Here is a 14,701-nt window from a genome sequence, read left to right on the forward strand (position 1 = left end):
CATCTTTTCACTAACTTATTTATGGGACATTTGTATATCTTTAGGAAAATGTTTAAGTTTTTGCCTCCTTTTGAATATGGTTGCTTTATTGCTGTAGTTGTTGAGTTGTGTTATCTTCTTTTTCAGACTCAGAGTCTCAAGTGTTGTATCTCATTTGCATCCTGGTGTGTTTTTAAGTCTGGGTGATGAATTATGCCTTACTATGCTTGAATAACCCAGTCATTTCTTCAAGTGGACTGTCATTGCCCTCTCCAAGATGGCTCATTTGTAGCTAATTATGCTTAAGCCTGAAGGCAAAGGTTCTTCCTTTGTATCCTGAAACTGCCACGCTCCACCCTCATGTCCTTTTGCCCCTATGCTGAGTTGTAAAGTGAACAGTAATAATAAAGGACAGGACATACCTACTGGGAGGAAAATTTGGAACTAAGTGTCCAGGGTTCCCATTACAGAGCTCATATATAACCCTTTTGTCCCCATCCCTTATGTCTCATCAGGACTGTATACGCGTGTGCAAATACATATGCTTATACACATTGGTGACGTGGACCTTACGAAAGCTGAGTCACCATAACTCCTCCTCCTTATTCTCATTTATGGTGGAAGCACTCCATGACCATCTGAAGTGAAGATAAACTCCCATCTGTGTTCCAGATCCTGTTCTGTTTTCAGACACCTGTGTCCATTCTGTCTTCTATGACCGTTCTCACTTGTGTTATCTTCAACCTCTCCTTCTCTTACTAGCTCTGTGAGCAAGTAAACATGCTTCATTCCTTACAGCCTCCTTCAACCCCACCTCTCCTTTCAACAACTGCCCTTTTTTATTCCCTGTTCAAGGCCAGACTTCTTAAGTGCAGACTTCATTGTCTAGTGGCCTTCCGCTGATTTCTCAACCCATTGTGATTTGACCTGGTTCTTCTCTATGCTGCTGATCCCACTCTTGTCTGAGTTATCTCCCTGAAGTTAAACCTACTGATTCATCTTAGTTTTGCTTGAACCATGTAGCATTCTGACTACAGTTGACTGCTTACCACTTTTCACATTCCTACCACTCTGGCTGCTTCTATTCCACCACTCCCTTAAGTAATTTTGGTCCACAAGGCTCTCTGATTTTGACCACCTGGACCGTCTTACCTACTGCCATAGATTACCACGTACAGCTTTATGATTCATAAGTTCCTGTCTTTGGTTTGGATCTGTCTGCTGAGCTCTAGGCAGGAGCAGCTTGGATGCCCATCTATTGGACTGTTCTATTTGGATATTTTATAGGCACCTCAAATTCAGCATGTCCTAAACTGAGCAGCTTTTCTTTCTCACCAAACCTGCTCCTCCACCAGTGTTCTCAACCAAATAAGTCACAATGCAACAGGCAAAGTTGCCTAAACCAGAATCTGAGGTGTAATCCTCAATGCTTCTGTCTCAGCTCTCATATGCAACAAATCTCAAGTCTTGTGGATAGTCTATTCCCTAAAACATCTTTGAAAAAAACCTGATTCTGATTAAATGGGAAAAATAAGCTTTCCTACCTCTGCCTCAGCTCTGCAGGTATTTTCTCCAGTGATATTCACTAATAAAAATTTGTCATTTATCTTTCCAAAAATGCTCAGCATATGTGTGTGTATGTTTTTCTTAAAAATAATATCAAAGGGTAGGATATTAGAAAAACAATTTTTGTTTTTCTCATTTAGTGTATTTTAAAGACTGTTCCATACCAGCATAACATTAAGAAAAACCCCAGCCAGACATGGTGGTTTACATCTATAATCCCAGCACTATGGGGGCTGAGACAGGATGATCTTGAGTTAAAGGACAGCCTGGGCTATATGGAGAGACCCTGACTCAAAACAAAACAAAACAAAACAACAAAAACCTTCCATTTGTTTTTTGCTTCCACAAACACTACTGTTGCCATTCTTTGAAAATGGGCCACCGTCATTTCCCTCCTACTTTATGGTGTATGCTCCTAATTGCTGTCTTTGCTTGCAGTCTGTTCTTCTCCAATGCACAGTACACACTACACATGTAATGATCTTTGTAGGATGCAACCCTGCCTCAGACTATGGTCTTTGGGAAGCACTCCCCTTAGTTAATGCCTGGCAACCTCTCTCGCCATCTCTCTCTTCCTGTACCCAAATGAATTATTTTTTGTTCCTGGATAGTAATTCCCCTTTCTCTTGATCTTTATGATTTATGAACCCTCCTACATCTCTGCATTGATTCTCCCTACCATGAACCTTTTGTTCATCCTATTGGGATCAGCTTACTCATTTATTTTTGGTGATACTGGGACTTGAACCCAGGGCTTCAGGCTTGTTAGGCAATGCTCTACCACTTGAGCCACACCTCCAGTCCCTATTGGTATCAGCTTAAAGATTAGATATCTGGGGAGGAGGATGTGCACGCACATATGTGTGCACTTGTACCTACTCCCCATCACTGGAGGAGAATCCTAGGGTAGGTTTCGAGACCATTTATACTTTCTTTTGCATTAGATGCCCTGCATTTATTGCACTTATTGTTTTAAATGTCTGTTTTCTTTAGTAGACTATAAATGCCACAAAGGCAAAATGGTGCTCATCTTATTTTCTATTGTATTCCCATAACCTGGCATAATTCCTGGTACCATGTATTGTGAAATAAATATTCATTAACTGACTTTATGAATAATTGACCTGTTTTTAGTTTAAGTTCTCCCACTGACCACACATGTACTTCAGGTTGTTTTTTAGTTTCCTGTCTCTTAAAGGAAATAAAAATAGCTACCTTTGTGTGGGGTCATGGTAATTAAAGATGAACACATATGAGTAGAAACACTTTGAAAAGAATAAAAAACAAAGCAAATGCAATTAGTGGGAAATATTTTCAGCTTAAATATACTTCTGTGTGTGTGTATGTGAGAGAGAGAGAGAGGAGAGAGAGAGACAGAGAGAGAGAGACAGAGAGAAAGAGAGGAGGAGGAGGAAGAGGGTGGGGAGGAGGTACTAAAGGAAAGAGGAGAAGGAAAAACAGAGATGAGGACTATGAGGAAGAAGAGGCAGAGTAAGAAGACTCCAGAAGCAGAGCTCTCTGGATTCACCCACTGGTGTCTGGTGCCCTCTGCCAGAGGTATAGGGGTGATCTATGAGTTTCCACATCTGCCCTTAGAAGCCCAAAAGGAAGGAAGAGAAATCATATACAGATCTTGTCCTGCCAGCCTGGTTTATGAGCTCCAGAAATGGCAACAGAGAATAGAGTAAAAGAAATACTGCTGTTCCTGCCTCAAGAATTCTTCAGGTACCCCAGGTGGCCACCATTTTCTCCTTGCCCACCTCCTTCTCTGGTTACTTTAGAATAGAACGTAGAAAATTCTTGCTTCTGCATGCCTCAGGGAAATGATGAGCATATTTTTTTCTTGCAGGTGTCACTGAACTTTAAAAGATGCCCCCCCTCCCAGATGTTTGCAAAGTCTGTTATTGACAAGGTGGTGGGTTCTGGTGAGAATGGTCAAGCTGCACCTGAGGAATGACTCTGCTTGTAGCTTTGGGAAAGAAGGCCAGAGGTCAATGTCCCTTTCCCTGGGTGGCTGTACTTGAAGAATTGCAAGATAAGGTCTGGGGTACTGGGACTGAATAAGGGGGAGAAAAGGAGTGATAGGGGAAGGAAAGGCTGTTTAGCTGGCCCCTAGGGCAGGGTGGGCTTGGTCTAGCCAGGACAGAGAAAAGGAGCTGGAGAGAGAAAGCAAACAGCGGCTTGGCACTGCCAAGATCACACAGTGAAAAGCTAAGAAAACACCTTGATGTGGGGTCAAGGATCATTTACCTCTCTGAGTCAGGCACACTTGTTTTTGAAAGATTAATGGGGTAAAGGATGAGAAACACATAAGGAAAGAAATACCTTAACCAGATGACACAGTAGTGTTATACAGATGGGAGAGGTTCAGGCAGTCCAGCCCCCTCTCTCTGCCTGGGATGGCAGCCAGGCAAGAGCCACCTGGGGAAAGGATGGACACACCTCCTTCATTCTGCTTGTACCTCTTCTTTGTCATCCAGGATTGAGGAGGCGGCAATTAGGGCCAATTGGGCCCGAGGGAGCAGTGGCTTGTGCAAGGCCAAACTGCAGCTGGAAAAAAATGTGTGTCCACTCTTACCAGTACAGTGCCAGGACAGGGGTTCAGCTTAGAGATTCTTAAGGGTTGCTCTTATCAACAAAACTGTCACTCCTGGACCTGCTTTCCTAACTCCTTCCTGACCAAGTCACAGAGCCAACTGAGGAGCTGGTGCGTGCAACGTTCTTCTCATGGCATCATTACCACCACCATGGACTTTCTGGCTAGTGACCACCATAATTTCTGGGCTAACTTGAGGCCAGCTCAGTCAGCAGCTGTCTCATTTCTTATCCCTATGAGCAGAGCCCTCTGGAGAAGTGGGTTCTTTGAGGACAACATGTGCAGGTGAAAACCCAATTCTAATCTGCAGCTCTGCTAATGGGATTAGCTGAGGAAACTTGGACATCAAATGGTGTTGACGATAACTTCTGACTTGTCTACCTGGCACGGTTGTAACAACAAAATAGTACCATGCATGTGAGAGCATGCAGGTTACTAAGATTTTACTGATGTAAGGAATTATCGCAATGTCTTGGCCTGCCCCCAGCTTCTTGTCTGTATTCTCGTTCCCTCTGCTTTTCCTCAGCCCTCAGGCTCTGACTTCCAATTCAGAGATAATAAAGCAAGCGAAAGAGACTGAAATATCAAAGGACGTGGTTTCATGAATATGGCCCTGGCTGGGTCTGTTTAGTTTCTCTTGAGTCCCTGGGTCAGAGAACAGAACCCCCAATGGATGGATGGCTCCTTCTCCCAGGGGCTCTCAGACCCCAGCCCTTCTCCTAAGCCTTCACTTTCCCTTTCTTCTCCCCATGCAAACCACATCCTGAGAGGGCAGCTGCAAAGGAGGGGTGGTAGCAAATGTTCTTCCTTTCCCCACGTAAGAGTCTCTCTCTTTCCCTCTCTGCCTCTATGGAAAAACCTGGTGGGCAGAAAAGAGGCAACTACAAGGCCCTGTGGCCACTGCTCCAGCCCTCCTAGATCTCATGCTGGGGATCAGTCTCTTCCCCTAGGTGATAGGCCCCCAGGATAGACAGCTTAGTTCAAAAGGGTGTCAGTGACTTGGGACACAGGTGCCTTTGCGGCACACACCCCGCCCTCTTTTCTATCCCAGCTGCTCCTTCCTGCCCACCTTCTCTAGGACAATAAATCTTTCAAGAGCAGATGGCCAGTCAATTTACAGTATGTGGGCTGGGAAATGACCAACATGCCCCCAACCTCTATCAGTAAGAATGTGCACGCGTATGCATGTACAAACACACACACATTCTTCCTTGCCACCTCTGGGTCCCTCTCTTGCACACTGACCTAGCTTTACCCTTGGGGCCTCAGAAAGGAAATACACCTACTAAATGACTTGCAATTTCTTTGACACAGCTTATTTTTCACAAAATGTAGTTCAACATACACTTTATGCCAAGTGCTCTAATGGGGAGAAAGAAGAATTCAGTGTGATTTAGCTTCTTCCTTGGAGATTCTCCAAGTGAGAGAAACAGGCAAGTGAATGAAATCTGTTAATGACATAGGTCACCTCATATCCAGAGCAAGAGGAAGAGAGGACATATGGGAGACAGGAATGAGCCCAGCTGGGTAGGATTGGACACAGAGGGAAAAAGGAGAATATGGCATGACAATCCAGATAATCTGTGGTACCTTCCTGAGCTTGGCCAGGGATGGCCTGGTTAGAAAGCCAGAAAGGCAAGAAATGTCATCGGCACTATTTCTTCCTGACTGAAGTCAACAGTGAACAAGGGAGTTAGATTTAAATGGCCTCTTCCTGAGGGATAAGGGGTAAAGCCTGTGGATTGAATGCTGTAGAAATTTATCTTGTGCAGGTAACTGAGGTTGGATCTGCCTGTTCCCACAGATGAGGGAGGGTTGGCTCTTGTGAGAGTTAGCTAGTCACTGAATGGTCTCCGGGATAGAAACACAGCCACAGATGAAAAGAATGAGGAATAAGAACAAAGGTTATTACTATAAATTTATCATGGTCCAGGTGCCCCAACACCTGTCTTATCTAATTCTCACAAACCTGCAAGTTAGCTGTTGTTATCCTCATTTTACAGACAGGCACCTGAGGGTCAGAGAAGGGTGAGTTTCTTGCCGAAGGTCAAGTGATGATTACTGTGCTCATTTTGTAGACAAGGAAGCAGAGGCTAAAGGAGGTGGATTAATTTGCCCAGGATCACTCAACCAGCAATTAAGAGTCTGACTTTAAAGCCAAATATATATGGACCCAAAGCTTGTACTTCCATTATAAGATTCAGAATCCTTGAGACAAGATGACCCTAATATCTCTACCAGAAAGGTATTTCCTAGAGTCTTCAATTTCAATACTCCCACCCAAAGATGATAAAACAAATGGCTTGCATTCTTACCACACTTTATAGTATATAAAGTCTTTCATGTCCATTTTCATCTTTAATCCTAATAACAGTCCTATAAAGTTAGTAGAGAAGGATGAGTGTCTGGTTTTACAGACAAGGAATTGGATCCTCAGAGAGATTGTCTGTTTGAGGTCATGGATCTCATCAGTATCAGGCAATAAGATAACCTAGGATTTACAAGCTCCTGGAAAGACCTGTCTCCCTCATCTGTATGGACAGATGGACAAATCCAGACCCAGGTGCGTGGGGCACTACCCTCTCCACAAAGTCTGTAACAAGGGTTTGAAACCAAGAGATGCCTCAGCACAATGCTAAGCTCAAAGGCACTTGCATAGCTCTGACAATAAATGTACTTTAATAGCTTGCTCTCAATAACGGGCATACAAGCTAACCACAGAATCACACACCTTCACCTTCAATGTTGACTCCAATAGGCAGCCCTGTGCTCTGATGGTTTCCTTCTGCACTCTGGTCTGTGTAAAAGCACTTTTGGCCTAGCCCTGGCTGCAAAATAGTTCCAGGACTTTTTGTTAGCTTGGATACTCATGGGTTCCTGGGCATTCCAAAGTCAGCTCTTGGAATTGGAAACTTTAGCAAAGTAAGAACAGGTACAGGATGGATAATAGGAGTCATACAGAAGAACTGATCCCTAAGGCACAGCACATAACTCTGCAATAATGTGATGACTATGTGAACAAACCTCCTACCCAAAGATCATTGTACGCTCCATCAAATGCCCTTCCACCCTCATGCTTCACTCCACCATCCCCTGGGCCATGCATGTTCCAGTGCACATACGCCGATGTACACACCCTCACAAGTACAGAGACCTACACAGGAGAGAGCAGCATAGCTCTTGTCCGACAATCATAGTAGAGGGGCAAGAAAGGTGGTGACAGAGTTGCAGACTAGGTAAGAACTTTTTTCCCCTAGTTCCTGTTATTGTAGTGGTTCTGTGCCTAGGTAGATCCAGAATTGCCCAACAGCCACCTAGAGAATGTAATGTTTGGCTTCAGTCCCTGCCTTGTTCTCAGCTGGGACACCTCCTCCTGCCCCCTTTGGCTCCTGCCTCTCCACCCTCCTTTTGGCCTCCCACCACACCGCACCCTGCTCAGGCATCTGCCACAGAATCTCTCTGGCCCCTCGAGCCCCAGCTTTGTGCTGACTTGCAGTCCAGGGCATGCAGACAGTGGGCTCTGACTGCAGCTCCATCCTGGGGTGAACTACAAGCCCCAGGTGTGGGAAAAAGATCACCCTGACTCTAAGGATCAGGGTCAGCCTTCTAGGCCCTAGGTTCTCACACATGGTCCCCTCACTCTAGCATATTTCTTACTCCACTGTTTGGACCTTTCCCTGTTGTTTCATTCTTTCTGTCCTGGACCCATTTTATCTGGACCTTCAGGAAGAAACACTCTTTCTTGCTCCCAGTGTGTCCCTCTCATAATTTGTATGTGTCTGCCCATATTAAATAATCACTCCTCCTCTTAAACAAGTCTAGCATTTTGCTTTGTTTTTATGACAGAGGTGGTGGGGTGTCTGGGTGAATACTTGTGTTAAATAAATAGCATTTGAATGAGTTCTTATCACCTTCCGCCCTTGCACTGAGTTTGTTGGGGTGGGGAGGGAAAAGAATAAGAAGTGCAGATGGGGACAAATCAGGGAAAGATCAGTGATAAAATGTGCCTCTGCAGGACTACTGATGGGAAAGGCTGTGGTTACCAGTATATGCTTTTGAATATAGATTTGGCTTTGGGTTTGAAGTTTTGGCTGCTCTGATGAGATTTGAGACAATTGTTATGTCCTGTCTCTCTAGGCTTGGGGACCCTGCACCACCTCTCCACTTCCAAGCCTGAGAGGTTACATGGTTCATGCACAGCAAAAACATTTGGTGGTGGTGTCAAGCCTGGAACCTGAGGACACTTCCTTGAACGGGAGAACCAACATGGTAGGAGGGGCCACACACCTTGCCTACTCATCAATCTATGGTTTTATGGCGCTCCAGCAGTCACGATGATTGGGGAATTTCATCTTTTCCCCACCCAGAGCTATAAAGGCAATCAGAAGCTGTGTGCCCAGGTTCTGCCTACTACCCTCTCTTTCTCTTGGCCTACTGGGCCACCTGCCAGCATCACATATACAAAGACAGACAGACTTCACCTGAGAGGAGAGAGTCTTTCTGATGTAATGCTTCTCTGAGCTTCTTCCTTCCTGCATTTGGAAGCTGATGGGGGCTGCCTGGGGGAGCAGAGAAAGAGAAACAAGGGAACTTAAGATATGAAGACTTTAGTTTTGCAAATCAGGAAACCTAAAAAGTAAGTGACTTAGCCATGTTCAAACAATGATTTCTCACAAAATTGAAGCTGGAATTTAGCTATCCCAATTACAAATCAAGTGTTCTCTCTTTTTTCCTGTCCTAGAAAGCCAACTCATCTTAGTACAATCAACATGCTTCCAAAGCTCACTGGCAGGCTGTGTGCACTCTGCAGCCTGTCTTCCTGGCTGACTTTGCTGCCTGCAAGAGCAGAGATGGGGCTAAGGATAGTTGGATTAAGAGGATTGGGGCCCAGTTTTGGAAGGTAGAAGCCCCCAGGGTCTGGTAAGGAAGAGAGAAAAAGTCAAAAAAAAAAAACAGGCCTGGGGAAAACAAGGCCAGCAGGACCAGCAGCTCACCCAGGGGCTTTGACATTCTTCTTCATACACCATATTTCCTGGGAGCCCCTGCTGGAGCCCAACATGACTCTATCCTGGTGCTAGGTAGGTCAGTTCAGAGCTGTGGGGTCCCTGGCATCCAGGGCTTACTTTAAAGCTCTGAGCCTTCCCTCACAAACCCAGGAGGCCAAGGACCCACTCTGTCTGGACAAGATCTCAGACCGCCCATAAAATCTTCTGGGTGGAGAACTTAGAAAAAAGGTGCTCAGACTTATTTACAGAGTGAGGGAGGTGCCACCATCTATTAGAGTACTCTCAGGGTTGGAACAAATTGTCTTCTGCTGCAGAGGTGGGTGGGAAAAGAGAGGGGTGAGGTTGGGTGGGCAGTGCAGGGAAATGGATAAGCAGAGGAGAGATGCTTCCATTCATATGCCCTTTGTCTTACATATGCCCTTTGGGTACATCCACAAAAGGGTCAGGTCCAGATGCCTATGGATTTCAAAATCTACAGACTACTGCTAGGACACCAGAAAACAGACATGTGCACACATACTCATGATCCTTCTAAAACATTGCTACAGCATATTGATTTATTTGACATGAAATACAACATCCATCAACTCATATCAAGTAACACACACATGTCTATATATGAAGGTAGAAGTAGCTGCATGGAGCTCTTTGTCATGGCCTCTGCCTCCTCTATGCCCCATGTCCTCTACCAATTTAGTCCTTCAAAATCCTTCTGTTGGCTCTCCCCAAGAGTTTTCCAAATAAGCATAGCATGGGATGCTCCATAATGTCCTTCATGATGTGAGACTTGGTAGGATCTGGACAGAGGCTGCAGAAAATGAGGGCTTGGGATAAAGGAATAGAGCTACCACTGCAACTGGATGAGGAAGGCAGAGGAGACACAATGTCACATTTTGAGAAAAGGTGCATGATGATTCTGCCACAAATTAGACCTCCTGACCTGTGAAAGCTTAAGTGACTTTGTGCACACATGAAACCACATGTAGCTCCATTTCTTTAGAATCACAGAATGGTTGAGTTGAAAAGGACTTTGGAGGGTCTCATCACAAAGCATCTTCCAGGCACAAAGGAGTGACAGAGCCAGTATTGGAGCCCCAACTCACTCACTCAGACATCAAAGCCCCTGGGTAGTGTGTATGTGTGTGTGTGTGTGTGTGTGTGAGAGAGAGAGAGAGAGAGAGAGAGAGAGAGAGTGAGAGAGAGAGAGAGAGAGAGAGAGAGAGAGTGACAGAGAGACAGAGAGACTGTGTGCATGCCCACTCATCCCACTCATCTACTGATCCTCTCAGGCTCCTTTGCAAGCTTTATTAGCTGGCACTCATGACTCAGGAACTTAGTGACTAGAACAAACTCTACTCTGATTGAGCACTGATTTTTGACTTCATTGTCCTCACTGCCCTGTACTGGTTCTATCCTTGACCACCTGTCCAGCCTCACTGCTAGTCACAGAGCCTAGAAGACACCCTCTAGGAAGGTCAGAAAGGCCAAGGGCACAGAGAGATGGAGTGGAAGTGGAAAGAGGAAGCCAGAGAGTCAAGGCTGCAGAGACCACTCAGAGTCTTAGACACAGGTACACAGGAACACACACTACACACAACTCACACATTCATGTACTATACCACTATTCCACACACACCACTCATGCACATCATCAAACCACACAACCCATACACACAACACAATGCCACACAACATACACGCTACCACACATACACACACGTGACACAGACACACACATATTTACACAATACACATACACACAATATACACACACACACCACATGCATACACCACACAATGCTACATGTATAGAAAACATACATACCCAAAACCACACCACAGAGGACACGTAACACACAAAACACATCCCATACAAATCACACATACACACATAGCAATGCATGCACACACTTCACAACACTACACACAACACATAGACACATAACAAAACATACACCTCCAACACCACACATACTATATGCACAACAGCTGCTGCATATCACACACACTATGCATCACACACACATCCTTCACACCTCCACACACCTCATTCCCCCCACACATACATACTTCATATGCCATGACACAACACACAGGCATAGACACACAATACACACTATATACATATTATATGTACTTACCAAATATCATACATCAGGCGAGCATGCACTACCACACACACTAGCAGAGATTAAAGTCAAGGGGGCAGAGACCTAATTGCAATGACAGAGGTTGTAAGAGAGAGAAAACTAAGGGAAACTTTGAAAGATACAGAACAAGCAAAAAGAGAGACAAACCAGAAGAAAGAGATATATATATAGATAGATAGATAGATAGATAGATAGATAGATGATAGATAAATAGATAGATAGATAGATAAATGATAGATGATAGACAGATGACAGATAGATAGACTTCTTTGCACTAAATTAGTGCTTCTCAGTAGAGGATGATTTTGCCACTTGGGAGACACTGGTAATATCTAAAGACTTTTTTTTTGTCACAACTGAGGGGAAGGAGAGATGCTGATAAGCATTTGGAGATGCCCATGTCAGGCTCAACAGAGAACTATTTGTGTCAGTATCAGCAGTGCCCAGGTCCATCAACTATGCCTGAAATGCAGAAGCCAGCATCCCAGGCTCCTGTACCCCAAACTAGGCTGTGTCCCAGTCACCCCTGCATAGGCACAGGAACAGGCACACATGTAGACTTTCATAGTCACCTTCAGCCCTTCTGGGTTTGGTTCTCAGAGGAGGACTGCCATGCTCTGGCTGCCTGCTGCCTGCTGAGGCCCCTCTGTTGCCTCTTGAGGCCTTCTCTCTGTTGCTTAGAGTTAGAGGTTCAGCCTTAGGCAGGAAGAACTGGATAGAACAGCCCCTCCTGTGCACTCAACCTGCTGTAGATCCTCAGCAACTCTGTCTCTCCCCAGCATCCTAACCCCTCCAGCTCTCCCCAGAGCTTGACCAGAAGCTCTCTTGCTTTTGGCAGATAGATGTCAGCCACTCCAAGCCACTGTACTCTCTGTGACAGATGAGACTATGGAGAAGACCAGTGTCACAAGTGTCAGTTTTGGAGTCTGGGCAAGGGACTAACAAATCTCACAAGCTAAGACAAGCTGTGATAGCCCTGCCATGAGGTCCAACCTCCCTCTTGCTCCCCTTGCACCAAGGCCTCCTCCATGTGGACACAACTTGCCTCTGGGTTGCAGAATAAATTCCAACCTTGTCTGTGAGAGGTGCTGATCAGAGTGGTGTGGGGACAGGGCCAGGCCATTCTCGGGGTCCTTCCTATCTCCTCAGAACCATCAGTCCAGGAGGCACAGGTGACATGCCTGTCAGAAGTGAGTGAACTGGAGTGGTGGGGGTGTTTTATCAGCTTTTGGGTACTGCCACCAGCCCAGAGCCTTCTTTCCCCCACTGTCTCTGGCACATGACAGATTTTGTCTGACAAGCCACCCCTCCACATTGTTTTGAGTCTAACTTCCATTCTTTCTGTGAGTGACCCATTCAAGGTAACACCAAGCGGAGGAAGCTAGGGTTGGGAAAGACTGTTGAAAAATAATTTCTTCCTCCTGACCTCTGCAGCCTCCCTTCCCAGCATGACATATTATCTCACTGCCCTGTCCCCTCCCCTATCAGAGACAAAAATGGGATCTTTTCCTGGAGCCGAAGAGGACAGAGAAGGTGGGGTGGCTCAGCAGGCAAACACAAGGGCACAAAGGTCCTGGGTTCAAGGTTTGGATTCTTGTACCTTCTCCCCACTCAACCTGAACACCCTGACCCCTGGGTGGGTGGGGAAGGCAGCTAATTGAACTGCACTGTTTACTCAGGGCTGTATAGCCTGCCCTTAGGCCCCACAACAGGAATGAAAGGCAAGTAGTTTTCCATTTGAAGGTGGGTCTTCTATACCCCAACCCTACACTAAGTACCTCCTTCTCCCCACACATGTGCTCATGCTGACCCCTCAGCCCATACAACACATACGACACTCACATACTACACAGCATATGTACATAACCAAACCCAGGCACTGGAAACAAACATCATACTCACACACACCATTAGTACACATATTCCAAACACAACACATACACAAGCACAGTGCATACTATATATCACACACCCTAAACATGCATGAGCAACATAAACACACAGCATATGTAACACACTGCACACACCAAGTATACAGTGCACACACCACATATCACACAAGCACAAACACAACATCCCCCACATAACATATACATGCCACACAGGTCATACACACACATACATACACACATACACCAAACACATCATAGGAACATGATGTACACATAACCTACAATACATCCCAAACACGCCACACATGTACATACATATCACATGCACACAACCATAGGCTACCTGTACCATATATACACACCACCGGCATACCACTTACCACACACACTCACAAACTACCCTCAGTGCATCCTACTGTTCTATGAATGACACACAGGAAAAGCAATCGGAAGCTAAAGAGTGACCCCATACACTGTGACTTCAAACACCCCACTGCCCACTTCAGCTGATCAGGTCTCTGGGTGGCAGTGGGACTTTGGGTAAGCCAGAGCCTCAGTTTCCCACAAGGAGAAGCTCAACCTGTGTTACCTGCAGTAAGCTCCTGCTGAGGTCCTGTGCTATAGGACAGCTGGCTGTGCTTCATTCAGAGTCTTCCCTGTGGCTGTGCAAGTCATCTTGCCTCTCTTGAACTCAGTTCACCTGTTAAAGTGGGCACAGTCAGGGGAGGCTTCAGAGTTGGGTAGGTTTGGACCTCCATTCCACCACTTCAGTGACCTTGTGTAACTTACTTTCCCACTTTGAACTTCATTTTTTTCCATGGGACAAATGCAGATAATAATACCTGCTTCACAGGTTTGTTGCGACTTTATGTGGACACACTCAATTAAAGGGCCCAGCAACCATAACAGGTAGCCAATGTTGCCACTGCTGGAAGGTTGTTGGGTTAAATACACTGGGGCATATTTAAAAAAAAAAAATCTTCGTTGTTTATCTGAAATTCCAGCTTAATTCAGCATCCTGTGTCTTTGTTTGTTTTTTTGGACAAGGCTTTACTATGTAACCCAGACTGGCCTTGAACTCATGATCTTCTTGCCTCAGCCTCCTGAGGACTGAGATTACAGGTACCACAGTATCTGGTCTATCCTGTATCTTATTTATCAACCCACCTACCACATGTATGCAGTGTTGGGGAAGGGCTCCAGAGTTCCAGAGTTGTACCCTGACTGGTCAGCTTTGAATGGATTTTGTATTTTTAAGTGAGTGAAAAACCAAATAAGAATGTATTTCAGAGCTTGTACTGGACTTGCAAAGCCTAAAATATTTACATTTACTACCTACTTCACGGAAACAACTTTCTAAGCTAAAGTTGGTGAGAACCAAGAATCTTTGCTATTTATATAACTTTTCTAGGACAGGCAGGAAGAGAAGAAAACCTTAAGTCTCCAGGACATAACAAAGATGGAGGAAGGCAGAAACAGCAGCTGAAAAAGTGGGCTTCCTTGTGGGGCCCT

Source organism: Castor canadensis, chromosome 2 (genome assembly GCF_047511655.1).
Source record: "Castor canadensis chromosome 2, mCasCan1.hap1v2, whole genome shotgun sequence".
NCBI classification, from domain to species: domain Eukaryota; kingdom Metazoa; phylum Chordata; class Mammalia; order Rodentia; family Castoridae; genus Castor; species Castor canadensis.